A 20,723-nucleotide genomic window follows, 5' to 3' on the forward strand; every position below is an offset into this window, starting at 1 on the left:
TTTAGGTGTTGATGATATTTCTCCAGAGAGTATTTTGTTTACTTCATGTTGGCACTGGGGACATTTGCTATTCACCATCATGCAGACCTTATTTCATGGCTCGAGGTTTTCTATGCCACGTCCCCCCTGCCCTGCACGCGCCCCCCTCCAGATACCTTGAAGCCAGACCTGCGGTGTGTATGAGGGCTGGTTATTTCTTGCTCACCCTTACTTTGGACCCACAGCCCTGGTCTCCAAGGCTTAAATCCCTTACTTAGAAGGTGATTGAAAGGCCTTTTCAGTGGCCTTTCCTCACGGGCAGATGCCCCTGACCAAATACAGTCCCAGAGCTGGGCTCACTCCTCTGGATTCAATTCTTTTTGGAGATCTTGGCCCAGTAACTCCTCATCCTTTGGTTAAATCTCATGCTTTTAAGATGTTTTTATATTTCCCCAGATTTTTCAGTTGCCTGAATTTCCTAGTCCAACGTTAGAAGCAGAAGCTGGGGCACTACATTAGGTCCATTTCTTTTATGAGGATAAGTTGTCATGTTTTTGCAAAAGCAACTTTTTAAAATTCACAGTTCAGGAGCTTGGTCACTTGCCATTACTCAGCTCTTTAATTACCAGATAAGAGTACAAAAATTAGCGCTGCTAATTCCATTTCCTTTACCATTCTTTACTTATTCTATGTATTTTGATTCACAGGCAATAAAAACCTCAATTATTTCTCTCTTCTAAAAGCTGCAGTATCCCCTCTCCGTGAATGTGGACTGAACTTAGTGACTTCTGAGGACTAGAGTATGGAAAGAGAAAAAACGTATCTTTACAGAGGAGAAATCTGGCAGACAACATCTTAACCAGATCATCAAAGTTAACGTTGCCCGTAATAAACTGATACTGTATATATTGATATAATAGGATATCATGATGTGATGAGAAAGTACTTCACCCCTGTGGTATTTTCTCCAGAGCCATACCCCCCAGTCTAATTGTGAGAAAACAAGACAAACCCAAATTGAAGGTCATTCTATAAAATACCTGATTGGTACTTTCAAAAGTTTCAAGGTCATGAAAAACAAAGAAAGACTGAGAAACTCTCACAGACTAGAGGGACAAAGGTAACATGATATCTAAATGCAGTAGGGTGTCCCAGATTGGATCCTGGAACAGAAAAGGGACCTTAATGGAAAAACTAGTGAAACCTGAATTAAGCCTATAGCTTAGTTAGTGGTAATGTGCCAATGTTAATTTCTTAGTTTTGACAAATGTACCATGGTTACATGGTACATGTTAATATTAGGGGAAACTGGGTCAAGGTTATATGGGAATTCTCTGCTCTATCTTTGCAACTTTTCTATAAATCTAAAATTAATCCAAAATATTTATTAAAGTTGCAGTAATATATTTACCAAAACTCAATAAGATCTCATATTTAAAATCACATACGTCATTAGTCACCTTTTGACAACCATATTACTTTTCTCAGTTATATTGTAGAAGCAGAGAACATACAGTATGCCTAGATGTTCCCCTAGAATGAAAGATTCCTGCTTCTTTTCCATTGTCTAGTTCTCGCTGGGAAGTGGCTCCTCAGGCAAGGACTTCCCTTCCTCCTGGCCGGATCAGGACTAGTTCTTGCCAATGGAAGTGGCGAGCCATTTCCCAGTATGGGCAGTAGGTATGCCTTCTTTACTTTCTTCTCCCATCAGCTGGCAGTATGCCAGTGCCCACGATGACCTTGGAAGCCACTTGTTATGGATAGAGACTATCAACCTGGGTCCCTGAACAACTTTGTGAAGCAAAGAACTGCACCCAACCCCTGTCCCCAGCCATTGAGAAACACTGGTTTGGGTCTTTACAGAAATGAGATACTAAAGCCTTTGAGATTTCTGGATTTATCTGCTACAGCAGCTCACGTTTCTCAACATATACATACACTTAACTTGACTCTCCCACCTTGTTTAACTCATCTGAACTGGGTTGACTTCACATGGTATCTCTAGATTCCCAGAGAAGGTCAGGCAGAGGTTAATAAACATTGCTATGAACAGCAAACACAGGAGAGCTAAAGTGAATAAAAGATGATTGTAATTCAGTACATTTATTTATTTATTTATTTTAATGTGTGGGGTTTTTCGTTTTTATAAATTTATTTATTTTATTTTATTTTTGGCTGCGTTGGGTCTTCGTTGCTGCACACGGGCTTTCTCTAGTTGCGGCGAGCAGGTGCTACTCTTCGTTGCGGTGCATGGGCTTCTCATTGCAGTGGCTTCTCTTGTTGCGGAGCACGGGCTCTAGGCACGCGGACTTCAGTCGTTGTGGCACGTGGGCTCAGTAGTTGTGGCTCGCGGGCTCTAGAGTACAGGCTCAGTAGCTGTGGCGCACAGGCTTAGTTGCTCTGCGGCATGTGGGATCTTCCTGGACCAGGGCTCGAACCCGTGTCCCCTGCGTTGGCAGGCGGATTCTTAACCACTGCGCCACCAGGGAAGTCCCGTAATTCAGTACATTTAAAATCAAATCAAAATAGTATATTTTTCAATGAATGCCAGGGCCTCAAGAATCATCCCACCAAAGAGGATGTCACCATGCTTCTCCTTCCAAGAGTCTCTGAAGCAGTCAAGGAAATTTATCTGAACGAATGTGTGTAACCATTGCTCTGAAGAAAAAAAAAGGGCTCACATACTAAAGTGTTCCATCTCTTTAAAAAGCACCATCTGGGACTTCCCTGGTGGTCCAGTGGGTAAGACTCTGCGCTCCCAGTGCAGGGGGCCAGGGTTTGATCCCTGGTCAGGGAACTAGATCCCACATGCATGCCATAACTCAGAGTTCGCATGCCACAGCTAAGGAATCCGTATGCTGCAATGAAGATCCTGCATGCTGCAACTAAGACCCAGTGCAGCCAAAATAAATAAATAAAATTTAAAAAGCACCATGTATAATTTCTACTCTCCCTTTTATGATTCCGAAGAAACTTAAAATATGCTCTTAGGGGTAGGGGTTAAGTAGAATCTCTTTTCTATATTCCTGCTCTGGCAAAGGGGCATTGTCATAATGGGGATGTCACAACTCCGGGTGTCAGTCACCTTTTGAGTGACCCAACCCGGGTGTGTGTGTGTGTGTGTGTGTGTGTGTATTACAGGGCAGGGATCCCTGAACTGTGACTGGATTCTGGGCCCTGTTCCCAGGTATGGAGAGAAGTCACCTCTGTACACAAAGGCAGGAAACTTTACACAGTGAGCCAGATTTTTCTGGTGCCTAAGCTATACTCACTTGTACATAATTAACCTTTAAAGATATACTGTTTGTTTTCTTTAAATTGTTCATCTGGCAACCTTTCTTCAGGGTATTCTCCTAGAATACCTAGAAAAGATATTCTTTCTGCTTCATTCACTGATCTATTCCCAGAGCTTGGAGCAGTGCTTTGACATATGTGCTTAATAAATACTTGGTGAATATATTCACCTCAGCAATGACCTTCTTCAGGAAGTCTTCCCTCTATGCCACTCCCCTGCATCAGGAGGCAACCTGGGCTACTTCCATTACATACTTCACAATGTAACTTCTCAGTCTACCCACTAGACTCAAAACTTCGTGAGCAGGAACTAAACCTCCTACATTTGTATCTCCAGTGCCAAGCACTATGTTTTGTGCTGGTCTCAGCCTATCAATAACCAATGTGGTTGGACCGGCCCTTGTGGTTATTATGATTGCAAGATGCCCTTCAGCAATAACCATCAGGAAACTTTGAAAAGATAAAGGGTTATTACTTATAAGACCTGGAAATCATATAGCACACCTGTGAGGTCGAAGGGAAAAAGAGAGAGAGAGAGAGAGAAAGAGCATGCATGGGACTGGGTTCTCCTTTTATTGGGGTGGAATAGATTACTGCAATTTAATAAATATTTTGGAGTAATTTTAGATTTATAGAAAAGTTGCAAAGATAGCACAGAGCAGGAATATAAATTGAAGGAAGAGAAAAAGATGAATAGTCCAAACGGTCAGTTATTAAAATCAATCAAGATCTCAAAAACAAAGGAGCTTGGCTCTTTATTTAGTCTGTGGCTGGTAATATGTTTATTTGAGATGGCCATCCTTGGTGATCAAAGCTTAAGTCAGGGGAGTTCCCTGGAAGTACAGTGGTTAAGACTCTGTGCTTCCACTGCAGGGAGCAAGGGTTCAATCCCTGGTTGGGGAACTAAGATCCCGCATGCCTCATGGCATGGCAAAAAAAAAAAAAAAGCCTGAGTCAGGTTGTTGTATTACAAAAAAGAAAAAAAAAATGGTCAGGGCTTACACTACACACTAGCACAAAATAAATGTTTATTGAAAAAATATGTACCAATGAATGCTTAATACTGATTTAATACTACTGCCTAGAGAATCTGGTCTTTATACAATCGTACATACCATCAGCACATTAGCATCTCCTAAGAGGCACTGTTAACCCCATATCACTGAGTACTGAAATTAGAAAGGCTCAGCAAAGTTTTAGAAATTCTGGTTACTCAAAGGGAGAGAAACCAGAGCACTTTGTGGGAGTGATACCTGTTCATTACAAGTTGCTACAGGTTTGGGCAATGGTACCAGAAACTTCTTCAGTTTCGTCATATTTTCTGGCAGACGTTTTTAGGCTCCCAGGGTTAAGGAAGAAAGAACATATTTGAGAAACTTGGGGATTTCCATGATGACAATGAGAGTGAGAATTTCTTGAAAATTTTAAGAGGTCAGGTTTTTTTTCCTTCCCCTTATGAATAGTTTCTAAATTAACTTGCAAATATAGGAACTCATGTGATCTGACTTTCTCAGTTTAGCTAATCTTAAATCTCTACATATATAGGGTTTTCTTAGGAGGTGCAGTTCATGCTTTAGTTGTCGTTATCTATGGAAAACTGAGGTATATGCTCATGTCTACCATGATCTCGTGAATTTATTTCTGTAGATAAAGATATTACAGTGAAGGGGGAAAAGGTTTCGTCAGCTGTTCTGATGTGAATTGAGCAAGATTTGAAATTGGCTAGGAAAATGAGAGAAATACCAGGTCAGCAGACAATTGTTTGCCTACCACCCATCTGAAAAAAAAAGTAATTTTTTTTTTAGCCACACCACATGGCTTGCGGGATCTTAGCTCTCTGACCTGGGATTGAACCCTGGACCCACCACAGTGAAAAGCACCGAGTCCTAACAACTGGACGGCCAGGGAATTCCCAAGAAGTAATTTTTTTGAAGGAGGCATTCCTTTCATAATTCTTTTACTTACTTACTAAATTAATTAATAATTAATGTTTTATTGAAGAACCAATCACCCAGGATTTGTGGTTAATTCATTCAACACACATTGAAGATGTACAACGTTGTCAGATGTTCTGCTTTGTGTTTAAGGATACATAAAGCAAACAGTCAGTGCCTGAAATTAATGACTCAGTGTTCAGATGAACTTGGTTTGCTTGGGGGATGAAAAGTGGTCCTGGGTGACTGGAACACATGAAGATAAGGCTGGGAGATCCTGGGATGACATTGTGAAGGGATTTACATCCATATGGTAAAGAGATTGGGTATAACCTGGAAGAAACCTTCAAGAAAAAGGCGAAAGTTCTGTGAGTAGGGTGGTGTCATTATCAGATTTATTCTCTGCAGGTGAAAGCTCCTGCAGGTGTTGGGTGGATGGACTAGAGATAGCAGTGGACAGGTGGGTCCTTTTAAGAAATGCTAATGGGGCTTCCCTGGTGGCGCAGTGGTTGAGAGTCCGCCTGCCGATGCAGGGGACACGGGTTCGTTCCCCGGTCTGGGAGGATCCCATATGCTGCGGAGTGGCTGGGTCCGTGCGCCATGGCCGCTGAGCCTGCGCGTCCAGAGCCTGTGCTCCGCAACGGGAGAGGCCACAGCAGTGAGAGGCCCGCGTATCGCAAAAAAAAAAAAAAAAAAAAAAGAAATGCTAATGACCTCATCTAAGGCATTAGATTGTGGATGGAGGAAAACATTTGGTGGCCAATTGAATGAGTGGAATAAGAGAGAAGAGTTGAAGATGAAATGCAGTTGGTTTCCTGCTTGAGAGGCTCACTGCCTATTAATCATGAACTGAGCCCGGGAACAGAGGTATGATTATGAGTTTGGTTTTACATATAACAACAGTTTATTGACTAGTTTAAGATGCTTCTAGGAAACCTAGGTGAAGACAACTGACAGGTAGATGGAAACTGACTTAGGTGGCATCAGTGGACCGGGGCAGGGGCGTACACTATTAAAATAGGTGAGACCACCAAGGGAGTAAGTGCTGCCATGACATCAAGCACAAGAAGGAAAAAGATTGGTTTGGGCAGATAAGCAGTCAGTGAACATCGCTACAAGAAAAATGTCAGTAGCATGGTACAAACAGAAGTTAGGTTGCACTGGACTGAGGACTGAAGGCACTAGGTTTAGACTTCCGATTCTAAGATGACAGGTAGAGAAGTACATGAATACAAAATGGGAAGATGCTCACACTGATGGGTTTGTTGAGGGAAGGAGGACCCCTTCCAGGGCCCGAGAGCGGGCTCTTGTCTAATGCTCGGAAATGAATTGTCTGGGGAGACACATGTGCTGACAAAGCAAGAGACTTTACTGGAAAGGGACTCCCAGGCGGAGAACCGCAGGGTAAGGGAACCCAGGAGGAGACTGCTCTGCCACATGGCTCGAAGTCTTGGGTTTTATGGTGATGGGGTTAGTTTCTGGGTTGTCTCTGGCCAATCATTCTGACTCAGGGTCCTTCCTTGTGGTGCTCGCATTGCTCAGCCAAGATGGATTCCAGCGAGAAGGATTCTGAGAGGTTGGTGGGACATATGGACTGTTTCTCCTTTTGACCTTTACCGAATTCTTCCAGCTGGTAGTGGCTTGTTAGTTCTGTGTTCCTTACCAGGACCTCCTGTGGTAAAACAACTCATGCAAATGGTCGCCTGGCCAGGGTGGGCAGTTTCGGCCAGTGGTTGCCCTAACAGGTTAGGACAGAGTCCAATCTGAGGGAGAATCTGAAGACTGATTAGCAGAGGAAGTAAGTGATGAAACAAGGTCATGGAGGAGGAGGAGGGAATGAACAGGAGCAAAAGTGTGTTTCATTTCCAGGAACTTTTTGAGTTTCTCAATCTCAGTCATGTAATTTCAGTGCCTGTGCTTAGATTGGGCATATTGACACCACACGCCTCATCTCAGATGGGATTGGATCTCATCCAAAACTCAGACTGGGACTTGAACCCAAGGGCTGGGACTCCAACCTGCTGTGTTTTTTTTTTTTTAATTTTTTTTTTTTTTTTTTTTTTTTTTGCGGTACACGGGCTTCTCACTGCTGTGGCCCCTCCCATTGCGGAGCACAGGCTCCGGATGCGCAGGCTCAGCGGCCATGGCGCACGGACCCAACCGCTCCACGGCATGTGGGATCCTCCCAGACCGGAGAACGAACCCGTGTCCCCTGCATCGGCAGGCGGACTCTCAACCACTGCGCCACCAGGGAAGCCCTTTTTTTTTAATTTAAAAAAAATATTTATTTATTTGGTTGCGCCAGGTCTTAGTTGCGGCAGGCAGGCTCCTTAGTTGTGGCATGAGAACTCTTAGTTGTGAACTCTAGTTCCCTGATCAGGGGTCAAACCCAGGCCCCCTGCATTGGGAGCAAGGACTCCTAACCACTGGGCCACCAGGGAAGTCCCTTGAACCCACTGTCTTTTAATTGAAATCCTCACACATGGTCTCAGGACTTAATGAAGCTCAGGTTCTTTATGTTTCCTCACAGAAGGAACTCAGGGAGAGGCAAAGTGATAGGAAAGAAGTAGATTTATTGAGAGAGATACACACTCCATAGACAGAGTAGGGGCCATCTCAGAAGGTGAGAGGCCCTGAAATATGGGGATGGTTAATTTTTATGGGCTGGGTAATTTCATAGGCTAATGGGTGGGAGGTTTATTCCAACTATTTTGGGGAAGGGGTGGGGATTTCCAGGAATTCAGTCACCACCCACTTTTTGGCCTTTTATGGTTGGGACTGTCATGGTGCCCATGGGTGTGTCATTTAACATATGCTAGTGCATTACAGTCATGAGGCTCAAGGTCTACTGGAAGTTGAAGCCTCCACCATCTTGGGCCTTATTGGTTCTAACCAGTTTTTGTTGTGTCCTCAACAGCTATGTCATTCTTTTAAAGGTTGTGCCTTCGTGCCTCCCCTGTCTCAATATCATTCAGGGGTTCTTTCTGTTGCCCAGTGCAAGTTCACGTGCCTGATACACAGTGAGGCTGAACAAACTGAAACGTTGGAGTTTGGAGCAGAGAAAGGTTTATTGCAGGGCCCTGCAAGGAGACAGGTGGCTCATGTTCAAAAACCTCAAACTCCTGGATGGTTTTCATGGAGAAGTTTTTATAGGTAAAATTTGAGGTTAGGGCTGCAGAGTGACTTACTTTTGATTGGTTGATGGTGAGGTAACAGGGCGGTGCTCCAGGGATCATGTGCTCCCCTGAAGTTACCATCCTCCACCTGGGTGGGGGTTTTAGTTCTGCAGAAGAGCTCAAAGATATTGCGACATGTATCCCTTCAGGAGGAAACAAGACCCTGCCCCAAGGCTGCACTATTGTTTCATGACTGCTCCTCCTTTGTTTCTGCAATCCCTTACTTCCCTGATTAGCAACTGCTGTTTGAATCTACCCTTTGGTACTCAGGGAAGGTCTAGGAGGCTGAGACCTTTTTTCCTAAGAACAAGAAACAGGGGACAAGGACTTCCCTGGAGGCGCAGTGGTTAAGAATCCGCCTGCCAATGCAGGGGGCACGGGTTTGAGCCCTGGTCCGGAAGATCCCATATGCCACGGAGCAACTAAGCCCATGAGCCACAACTACTGAGCCGGCGCACCCTAGAGCCCATGCTCCACAACAAGAGAAGCCACCAGAAGGAGAAGCCAGCACACCGTAACAAAGAGTAACCCCCACTCTCAGCAACTAGAGAAAGCCCGCAAGACCCAGTGCAGCCATAAATAAATAAATAAATAAATAAAAGAAACAGGGGACATGAAAAGGATTTGTACACTGCTTGGTTTCATCACCATTTCCAAATTGAACATTATAATTGTTCTTACTCTATAGGGTTGAATTAGTTAATATATTTAAAATACTTAGAACAGTGTCAGGGATATAGTTAGACACACAAGAAATACTAGACTTTATTGTTATATTGTTATAATAATTATTATTTTGTTATAATATTGTCATACTACTACTAATTATTATTACTATCTTTGTTATTATCATTACTGTAAGCAGATAGGTTAGGGGATCCCTAGAGAAAGAGAACTGGGAATGGCTTTCTTGATGTTAGAGAAGCCATTTTGGCCGTGCCACGTGGCATGCGGGATCACAGTTCCTCAATCAGGGATGGAATCTGTGCCCCCTGCAGTGGAAGCACAGAGCCTTAATCACTGGACCGCCAGGGAAGTCCTGGCCTAAGCCATTTTGTGATTTAACCCTGGCCACAATGCTTGCATGATCAGGTCTCGGTAATCAATTATCTTAGGGAACAAAGGAATGGAGGAACCGGTAAAAGGCACTCAAACAATAGTGCAGCGATAAAGCGGAGTCCTAGTTCCTCCTCAAGGGATATACGTAATAATATATCTTTGAGTTCTGCAGGAACTAAGGCCCCCACTCAGGTGGAGGAGGGAATGATGATGTTGACCCTTCTGAATTCAATCAACTAAAGCTTGGACTCTGTCAACCTTTGCCCCAGTTCTATGCTGAGCTCTCCTCTGCTCAAGCCGCCTCATGAATATGCAGGTACCCTAGCTTAAAACTTCCCCAGTGTTGCTGTTCAGGGAGACTCTGCTTCGGGAAAGATCCCTGCTGTTCTCCTTACTTGCTGCAAGTAATAAATCCTTCCTTCTCCTGATCTTTGGCTTGGCTGTGTCTATTGGCTTGATACCTACCAAGAGGTGAACCCAGTTTTGGGGTGACATTATTACTGTGGAAAGAGTTTCAAAGTCTCCTTTAGAGTAAGCTCCATGATTCAGGAATGGCATTTCTTTCCCTTGTAAATATAACCCTAAGGCCTTAGCAAAGTACCTGGCACATAGTAAACCCTTGATAAAAAATATTAACTTGTTGAATCTATATGTTAGGGGAACCACTGACCGAAACCACCCACCCTGGCCAGGCCCAATAGTAACAACTTTCATGAGTTATCTTACAACAGGAGGTCCCGGTAAGGAATGCAGAAAGAACAAGCTACCACCAACCCGAAGAATTTGGGAAAGGTCAAAAGGAGAGAGGAGACACCAGTCCATACGTCCTACCAACCTCCCAGAATCCTTCTCACTGGAATCCATCTTGGCTGAGTGATGTGTGCGCCACCAGGATGGACGCGGAGTCAGAATGATTGGCCAGAGACAACCTGGAGACTAACCCCATCACCATAAAACCCGAGACTGTGAGCCACGTGGCAGAGCAGTGCTCCTGGGTTCCCTGACCACCTGGTGCCTCTTCCCAATAAAGTCTCTTGCTTTGTCAGCATGTGTGTCTCCCCAGACAATTCATTTCTGAGTACTAGACAAGAGCCCACTCTTGGGCCCTGGAAGGGGTCCCCCTTCTTGAAACATACATATAGAGCAAGTTGTGGATCAATATATATGAGATGATATTTTAAATGCAATTTAATGGTGAAGTGTTTAGGGATGATGTGTACTGATCTCTGCAACTTATTTGGAAATCCAAAAAAATGGACTGATGAATGGGAATTGGCATAGCTGTTTGAATAGATATGTGAAAAAGCAAATAAGGCAATGTGCTAATAGTAGAATCTAGGTAGTAGATGAGAAGGTGTGGGGTGGGTATTGTACTTTCAATAAAAAATGCTTCAACTTTTTAAAAAAATAATTAAATCTGCAAAAACAGTTGTCTGGAAGAATATGCATCCTGTTGTTAACAATGGTTACCCCTTGGGATTGGCAACAGGGCCTTGGAGGGAAGGAAGTCATTAACTTTTTACCTTATATGCTTTTATTGTTTTTATGAGTGTGAATAGTTTTGGAACATTAAAATTTAAAGGTCAATTTGTGGGAATTCCCTGGTGGTCCAGTGGTTAGGACTCTGTGCTTTCACTGCCAAGGACCCGGGTTTGATCCCTGGTCAGGGAACTAAGATCCCACAAGCTGTGTGGCATGGCCAAAACATAAATAAATAAATAAAGGTCAATATGCAAAAGAAAAAGCAAGAGGAAACATTCACAGAAAAAAGAAACAGGACAAGAGCTATAGGAGATTTTGTCTTCTTTGACCTACTAAGAACATAATACTTTCATAATAAGAAAACCAAACTAAGATTTAGTTAAAAACAAAAAGATATTAAAATTCATAGAAATAATGCACAAAAGTAAATATTTGCTAAGCAGACATTTTTTATTCTTACCCACATTTATTAGAAATTATTTGCACAGAAAGTAATTCATTGGTAAATTTCACCAAAAAGAGAATAGTTTGACTAATAGGTTCTGTTCTTATTACACTCTTGTTACTATGATCTTTGAAGCCTCAAGGATGTGCTTGCTGGAATTGGACCTTCTCTGGAAATTATCATTGTGGGTCCTGCCACTTAGAGGTGAAGTTGAAACCAAGCAAGACCCTGAAGGCCCTTCCCAGGTACAAGTCTCTCCATGTCTCTAGCTTCTGTCTTCTTGTCTAGCTTTAGACTTCTAGGCCTTCCCTGAGTTCCAAAGGGCAGACTCAGTTAATGATCGAGAAAATGAAGAAAAAAAGGAAAAGTAGTCAAGCAAGAAAAGTACTAATAACTTGAACAATACAGTCACAGGACTCCTAGTTCCTCCTGGAAGGATATAGATAACAATTGGAAGCATATCCTTGAGTTGTTTTATAGAAACCAGGACCCCTGCTGGATAGAAACTGCTAATCAGACTTGTTGGAACCAGAAGGTTGAGGATTGAGATTTCTGAAATAATCACCTTGTTACCTCACCACCAACCAATCAGATGAATGTCCACAAGCTGATCACACACCCTGCAACCCTCACCCCTAATGTTGCCTTTAAAAACCCTTGCCATCAGGGAGTTCAGGTCTTTTTAGCATTAGCTGCCTGTTCTTCTTGCTTGGTGCCCTGCAAATAAACGCTGTAATTTCCTTCACTACAACCCAGCGTCAGTAGATTGGCTTTGCTGCATGTTGAGTGAGTGAAACTGAGTTCTATTAGGTAACAAAATGTGTTGAGTATTTGTTGTCAAAATCTGTAATTTGGACAAGGGATTTAAGCAAGTTTTAGGCCCATGTCTGAATCATTCATTTATTCATTTTACAAACATTTTCTGAGTCCCTACCCTAACAGAAACCTGATGGGCATGAAGAAGATTTGAAGTATGAGGAGTAGACCCTGCCCTAAAAAAGGCTTACAGTCTTGTTCAAAATACAAGTACACACTTGAGAATTTCAATAAAAGCATGATGCAGTGTTGCATACCGTAAAACCATGGCATCTCACATTTATGGAGGATCTTTTTTTATTTTTTAATTAAAAAATTTTTTATACAGCAGGTTCTTATATAGAGGATCTTAACCATTATTTGGTTCAACCTCATGAGATGGTTAATGTCAAATAAGGGACAGAGAATTTACAAGCAGAAGAGATCACTGACTGAGGGTCAGAGTGATTTCTGAGGTTCCAGCCTAAGAGTCTGTGAGAGTAATGGTACCATTGATAGAGGCACAGAAGGTAAAACAGGGAGGTGATTTGGGCACCAAGATGATGAGATCTGTTTTAGACACTGAATTTGAAGGAATAGGACCTTATATTGACTATTCTCCATTTGCTCCCAGATTCATTCCCATACCCTTTGCTGACCCCATAAATGGCTTTTCCCAGCCTCTTGTAGCTTCTGCATGGCTGGCTTCATCCCTTCTGATAATGCCTGCATTTCTAATCCATGACTGCAACTCCTGTTGGGCAGCTCCTTTTCCACAGCTCCAGCTCTCATCACATTCTGATGACACCATTTCCTTGAAGATATTGTTAAATATACCATTTCCTTTTAGACATTTCCTTAGAGATATTATAATTTTGCCATGGAATAAAATGGAAACGGAGAGGAGCAGAGGGCAGAGGTCTAGCTCGTGTGGTCTGGACCACCTAGAGAGGACAGGAGGACACAACCCAAAAAAGGAATTTATCAAAGATACTTAAGGGGAATTCCCTGGTGGTCCAGTTAGGACTCTGTGCTTCCACTGCAGGGGACCTGGGTTTGATCCCTGGTCAGGGAACTAGGATCCCACAAGCCTCGGGGGCTGCCAAAATAAAAATTTAAAAAGATACTTGAGAAGAATCAGGGAAGTATTCTGTTCTGAACACCAAAGTAAGACAACATTTCAAGCAGGGGGTTATTTGGGACTTCCCTGGTGGTCCAGTGGTTAGGACTCAGTGCTTTCACTGCTGAGGGCCTGGGTTCAATCCCTGGTCAGCATGCCATGCTGCATGGCACGGCCAAAGAAGGGGGTTATTGAAAATATTACCAAAAAGTGTAGGATTCATTATTTCAGTGGTGTTTTATTATTTCAGAGGGCAGGTTTTTTTTGGGTTTTTTTTTTTAGCACTTGGTTTAGAGTTGAGTGTAGTTGTCTCATCAGAGAGGGCAGTTTTAATAGCAGCGAGGGTAGAAATCAGGTTGTCAAAGGTTAAAGAGGGAACTCAATTTAAGATTTGGCAAGGGATTTGAATTGACATTTCATCCAAGAAGACATACAAATGACTAATAAGCATCTGAAAAGATGCTAACATCATTAGTCATTAGGGAAAGGCAAGGAAGTACAAATCAAAACTCTACTAAGTGACTATAAATAAAATGAGAGGTCAGGGGTGGTGGTGGTGGTGGGATGAATTGGGAGATTGGGATTGACATGTATACACTAATATGTATAAAATGGATAACTACTAAGAACTTGCTTATAAAAAATAAGATAAAATTCAAAAAAAAAAAAAAGAGAGACGGTGCCGAGTGCTGGAGAGAATGAGAGAAAACTGGAATCCTCTTGCATTGCTCCTGGGAAGGTAAAATTGTGTAGCCACTTTGGAAAATGGTTTGGCAGTTTTTTCAAGTGTTAATGTAAACTTACCACAGAACTCAGCAATTCCATTCCTTCATATTTACCCAAGAGAAATGAAAACGAAAACATAGGTCCACCTGAAGACATGTACGTGATTGTTCACAGCAGCATTACACATTAATGGACCCAATCTGGAAATGATTCAAATGTCCAGTGACTGGATAAACAAAACATGGTAGGAATACAATGGAATGCTACTCAGAATAGCAAACAAGTCCAAGAGAACTTTTTTTTTTTTTTTTTTTGGCTGCTCTGTGTGACTTGCGAGATCTTAGTTCCCTGACCATGCCCTCGGCAGTGAAAGCTCAGAGTCCTAACCAGTGGGCTGCCAGGGAATTCCAAAGAGAACTTTTAGGGTTATGAAAATATTCTAAATTCTAAGTCTGGATTACAGTGATGGTTGAACAACTATAAATTTACTAAGGACATTCTTGAACTAAAATGTCTCAATTTTATGGTATGTAGATTATCTCTCGATAAAGTTGGTTTTTTAAAAAAATGTTAACTAGATAATACTCTAGGAAATTGAGGTAAAAGAATTAGGGCAGTAAATGGATACAGAAGCCAAAATATTGTTTCATGTTTGCTCAACAGACACTGAGGCTTTGACCCATAACTTCTTATTTAATATTATTAGAGAGGAATTTATCTCAATATAAAAGAATGTTTCATTTTTTAAAAAAAGGAATATTTCTAGCTTATCTAGAGGAACTTCTCAGAATTAATTAGCAGTAAATCTGCACATTGTGAAGTGAAAATAAAGTCAAGAAGAATGACTTTACCCGTTGAGTCTAGACAAGTAGCAGTGGGTTGGGAAACATGAGCAAAACTAGTTCTGTCTCATCTCAATTGCACTTTTAATGCAATTAAGGTTAAGATCTTTTTTTTTTTACATCTTTATTGGAGTATAATTGCTTAACAATGCTGTGTTAGTTTCTGCTTTATAACAAAATTAATCAGTTATACATATACATATGTTCCCATATCCCCTCCCTCTTGCGTCTCCCTCCCACCCTCCCTATCCCACCCCTCCAGGCAGTCACAAAGCACCGAGCTGATCTCCCTGTGCTATGCGGCTGCTTCCCACTAGCTATCTACCTTACGTTTGGTAGTGTATATATGTCCATGCCTCTCTTTCGCTTTGTCACAGCTTACCCTTCACCCTCCCCTTATCCTCAAGTCCATTCTCTAGTAGGTCTGTGTCTTTATTCCTGTCTTACCCCTAGGTTCTTCATGACATTATTTTTCTTCTTAAATCCCATATATATGTGTTAGCATACGGTATTTGTCTTTCTCTTTCTGACTTACATCACTCTGTATGACAGACTCTAGATCTACCCACCTCATTACAAATAGCTCAATTTCGTTTCTTTTTATGGCTGAGTAATATTCCATTGTATATATGTGCCACATCTTCTTTACCCATTCATCCGATGATGGACACTTAGGTTGTTTCCATCTCCGGGCTATTGTAAATAGGGCTGCTATGAACATTTTGGTACATGGCTCTTTTTGAATTATGGTTTTCTCAGGGTATATGCCCAGTCGTGGGATTGCTGGGTCATATGGTAGTTCTATTTTTAGTTTTTTAAGGAGCCTCCATACTGTTCTCCATAGTGGCTATACCAATTCACATTCCCACCAGCAGTGCAAGAGTGTTCCCTTTTTTCCACACCCTCTCCAGCATTTATTGTTTCTAGATTTTTTGATGATGGCTATTCTGACTGGTGTGAGATGATATCTCATTGTAGTTTTGATTTGCATTTCTCTAATGATTAAAGATGTTGAGCATTCTTTCATGTGTTTGTTGGCAGTCTGTATATCTTCTGTGGAGAAATGTCTATTTAGGTCTTCTGCCCATTTTTGGATTGGGTTGTTTGTTTTTTTGTTATTGAGCTGCATGAGCTGCTTGTAAATTTTGGAGATTAATCCTTTGTCAGTTGCTTCATTTGCAAATATTTTCTCCCATTCTGAGGGTTGTCTTTTGGTCTTGTTTATGGTTTCCTTTGCTGTGCAAGAGCTTTGAAGTTTCATTAGGTCCCATGTGTTTATTTTTGTCTTTATTTCCATTTCTCTAGGAGGTGGGTCAAAAAGGATCTTGCTGTGATTTATGCCATAGAGTGTTCTGCCTATGTTTTCCTCTAAGAGTTTGATAGTTTCTGGCCTTACATTTAGGTCTTTAATCCATTTTGAGCTTATTTTTGTGTATGGTGTTAGGGAGTGATCTAATCTCATACTTTTACATATCCCTGTCCAGTTTTCCCAGCACCACTTATTGAAGAGGCTGCCCTTTCTCTACTGTAAACTCCTGCCTCCTTTATCAAAGATAAGTTGGCCATATGTGCGTGGGTTTATCTCTGAGCTTTCTATCCTGTTCCATTGATCTATCTTTCTGTTTTTGTGCCAGTACCATACTGTCTTGATTGCTGTAGCTTTGTAGTATAGTCTGAAGTCAGGGAGCCTGATTCCTCCAGCTCCATTTTTCGTTCTCAAGATTGCTTTGGCTATTCGGGGTCTTTTGTGTTTCCATACCAATTGTGAAATTTATTGTTCTAGTTCTGTGAAAAATGCCAGTGGTAGTTTGATAGGGATTGCACTGAATCTGTAGATTGCTTTGGGTAGTAGAGTCATTTTCACAATGTTGATTCTTCCAATCCAAGACCATGGTATATCTCTCCATCTATTTGTATCATCTTTAATTTCTTTCATCAGTATCTTATAATTTTCTGCATACAGGTCTTTTCTCTCCTTAGGTAGCTTTATTCCTAGATGTTTTATTCTTTTTGTTGCAATGGTAAATGGGAGTGTTTTCTTGATTTCACTTTCAGATTTTTCATCATTAGTATATAGGAATGCCAGAGATTTCTGTGCATTAATTTTGTATCCTGCTACTTTACCAAATTCATTGATTAGCTCTAGTAGTTTTCTGGTAGCATCTTTAGGATTCTCTATGTATAGTATCATGTCATCTGCAAACAGTGACAGCTTTACTTCTTCTTTTCCGATTTGGATTCCTTTTATTTTCTTTTCTTATCTGATTGCTGTGGCTAAAACTTCCAAAACTAGGTTGAATAAGAGTGGTGAGAGTAGGCAATCTTGTCTTGTTCCTGATCTTAGTGGAAATGGTTTCAGTTTTTCACCATTGAGGATGATGTTGGCTGTGGGCTTGTCATATATGGCCTTTATTATGTTGAGGAAAGTTCCCTCTATGCCTACTTTCTGCAGGGTTTTTATCATAAATAGGTGTTGAATTTTGTCAAAAGCTTTTTCTGCATGTATTGAGATGATCATATGGTTTTTATTCTTCAATTTGTTAATATGGTATATCACGTTGATTGATTTGCATATATTGAAGAATCCTTGCATTCCTGGAATAAACCCCACTTGATCATGGGGTATGATCCTTTTAATGTGCTGTTGGATTCTGTTTGCTAGTATTTTGTTGAGGATTTTTGCATCTATGTTCATCAATGATATTGGCCTGTAGTTTTCTTTCTTTGTGACATCCTTGTCTGGTTTTGGTATCAAGGTGATGGTGGCCTCATAGAATGAGTTTGGGAGTGTTCCTCCCTCTGCTATATTTTGGAAGAGTTTGAGAAGGATAGGTGTTAGCTCTTCTCTAAATGCTTGATAGAATTCGCCTGTGAAGCCATCTGGTCCTGGGCTTTTGTTTGTTGGAAGATTTTTGATCACAGTTTCAATTTCAGTGCTTGTGATTGGTCTGTTCATATTTTCTATTTCTTCCTGATTCAGTCTTGGCAGGTTGTGCATTTCTAAGAATTTGTCCATTTCTTCCAGGTTGTCTATTTTATTGGCATAGAGTTGCTTGTAGTAATCTCTCATGATCTTTTGTATTTCTGCAGTGTCAGTTGTTATTTCTCCTTTTTCATTTCTAATTCTATTGATTTGAGTCTTCTCCCTTTTTTTCTTGATGAGTCTGGCTAATGGTTTATCAATTTTGTTTATCTTCTCAAAGAACCAGCTGTTAGTTTTACTGATCTTTGTTATCGTTTCCTTCATTTCTTTTTCATTTATTTCTGATCTGATTTTTATGATTTCTTTCCTTCTGCTAACTTTGGGGTGTTTTTTTTCTTCTTTCTCTAATTGCTTTAGGTGCAAGGTTAGGTTGTTTATTTGAGATGTTTCCTGTTTCTTAAGGTGGGATTGTATTGCTATAAACTTCCCTCTTAGAACTGCTTTTGCTGCATCCCATAGGTTTTGGGTCGTTGTGTCTCCATTGTCATTTGTTTGTAGGTATTTTTTGATTTCCTCTTTGATTTCTTCAGTGATCACTTCATTATTGAGTAGTGTATTGTTTAGCCTCCATGTGTTTGTATTTTTTACAGCTCTTTTCCTGTAATTGATATCTAGTCTCATAGCATTGTGGTCGGAAAAGATACTTGATACAATTTCAATTTTCTTAAATTTACCAAGCCTTGATTTGTCACCCAAGATATGATCTATCCTGGTGAATGTTCCATGAGCACTTGAGAAAATGTGTATTCTGTTGTTTTTGGATGGAATGTCCTATAAATATCAATTAAGTCCATCTTGTTTAATGTATCATTTAAAGCTTGTGTTTCCTTATTTTCATTTTGTATGATCTGTCCATTGGTGAAGGTGGGGTGTTAAAGTCCCCTACTATGAATGTGTTACTGTCGATTTCCCCTTTTATGGCTGTTAGTATTTGCCTTATGTATTGAGGTGCTCCTATGTTGGGTGCATAAATATTTACAATTGTTATATCTTCTTCTTGGATCGATCCCTTGATCATTATGTAGTGTCCTTTTTTGTCTGTTCTAGTAGTCTTTATTTTAAAGTCTATTTTGTCTGATATGAGAATTGCTACACCAGCTTTCTTTTGGTTTCCATTTGCATGGAATATCTTTTTCTATCCCCTTACTTTCAGTCTGTATGTGTCTGTAGGTCTGAAGTAGGTCTCTTGTAGACAGCATATATATGGGTCTTGTTTTTGTATCCATTCAGCCAATCTGTGTCTTTTGGTGGGAGCATTTAGTCCATTTACATTTAAGGTAATTATTGATATGTATGTTCCTATTCCCATTTTCTTAATTGTTTTGGGTTCGTTGTTGTAGGTCTTTTCCTTCTCTTGTGTTTCTTGCCTAGAGAAGTTCCTTTAGCATTTGTTGTAAAGCTGGTTTGGTGGTGCTGAACTCTCAGCTTTTGCTTGTCTGTAAACCTTTTAATTTCTCCATCAAATCTGAATGAGATCCTTGCTGGGTAGAGTAATCTTGGTTGCAGGGTTTTCTCCTTCATCACTTTAAATATGTCTTGCCAGTCCCTTCTGGCTTGCAGAGTTTCTGCTGAAAGGTCAGCTGTTAACCTGATGGGGATTCCCTTGTGTGTTATTTGTTGTTTTTCCCTTGCTGCTTTTAATATGTTTTCTTTGTATTTAATTTTTGACAGTTTGATTAATATGTGTCTTGGCATATTTCTCCTTGGATTTATCCTGTATGGGACTCTCTGTGCCTCCTGGACTTGATTAACTGTTTCCTTTCCCATATTAATGAAGTTTTCAACTATAATCTCTTCAAATATTTTCTCAGTCCCTTTCTTTTTCTCTTCTTCTTCTGGAACCCCTATAATTCGAATGTTGGTGTGTTTAATGTTGTCCCAGAGGTCTCTGAGACTGTCCTCAGTTCCTTTCATTCTTTTTTCTTTCTTCTGCTCTGCAGTAATTATTTCCACTATTTTATCTTCCACGTCACTTATCCGTTCTTCTGCCTCAGTTATTCTGCTATTGATCCCATCTAGAGTATTTTTAATTTCATTTATTGTGTTTCTAATCATTGCTTGATTCATCTTTAGTTCTTCTAGGTCCTTGTTAACTGTTTCTTGCATTTTGTCTATTCTATTTCCAAGATTTTGCATCATCTTTACTATCATTATTCTGAATTCTTTTTCAGGTAGACTGCCTATTTCCTCTTCATTTGTTAGTTCTGCTGGGTTTTTGTCTTGCTCCTTCTCCTGCTGTGTGTTTTTCTGTCTTCTCATTTTGCTTATCTTACTGTGTTTGTGGTCTCCTTTTTGCAGGCTGCAGGTTCGTAGTTCCCGTTGTTTTTGGTATCTGTCCCCAGTGGCTAAGGTTGGTTCAGTGGGTTGTGTAGGCTTCCTGGTGGAGGGGACTAGTGCCTGTGTTCTGGTGGGTGAGGCTAGATCTTTTCTTTCTGGTGGGCAGGTCCACGTCTGGTGGTGTGTTTTGGGGTGTCTGTGGACTTTTTATGATTTTAGGCAGCCTCTCTGCTAATGGGTGGGGTTGTGTTCCTGTCTTGCTAGTTGTTTGGCATAGGGTGTCCAGCACTGTAGCTTGCTGGTCGTTGAGTGAAGCTGGGTGCTGGTGTGGAGATGGAGATCTCTGGAAGATTTTTGCCGTTTGATATTATGTGGAGCTGGGAGGTCTCTTGTGGACCAGTGTCCTGAAGTTGGCTCTCCCACCTCAGATGCACAGCACTGACTCCTGGCTGCAGCACCAAGAATCTTTCATCCACACCTCCTCAATTTGGGATGATTCATTGTCTATTCATGTATTCCACAGATGTAGGGTACATCAAGTTGATTGTGGAGCTTTAATCCGCTGCTTCTTAGGCTTTTGTGATGTCTGAGGTCTTCTGCCAGCGTTCAGT

This window comes from Mesoplodon densirostris, chromosome 11 (genome assembly GCF_025265405.1).
Source record: "Mesoplodon densirostris isolate mMesDen1 chromosome 11, mMesDen1 primary haplotype, whole genome shotgun sequence".
NCBI lineage: Eukaryota > Metazoa > Chordata > Mammalia > Artiodactyla > Ziphiidae > Mesoplodon > Mesoplodon densirostris.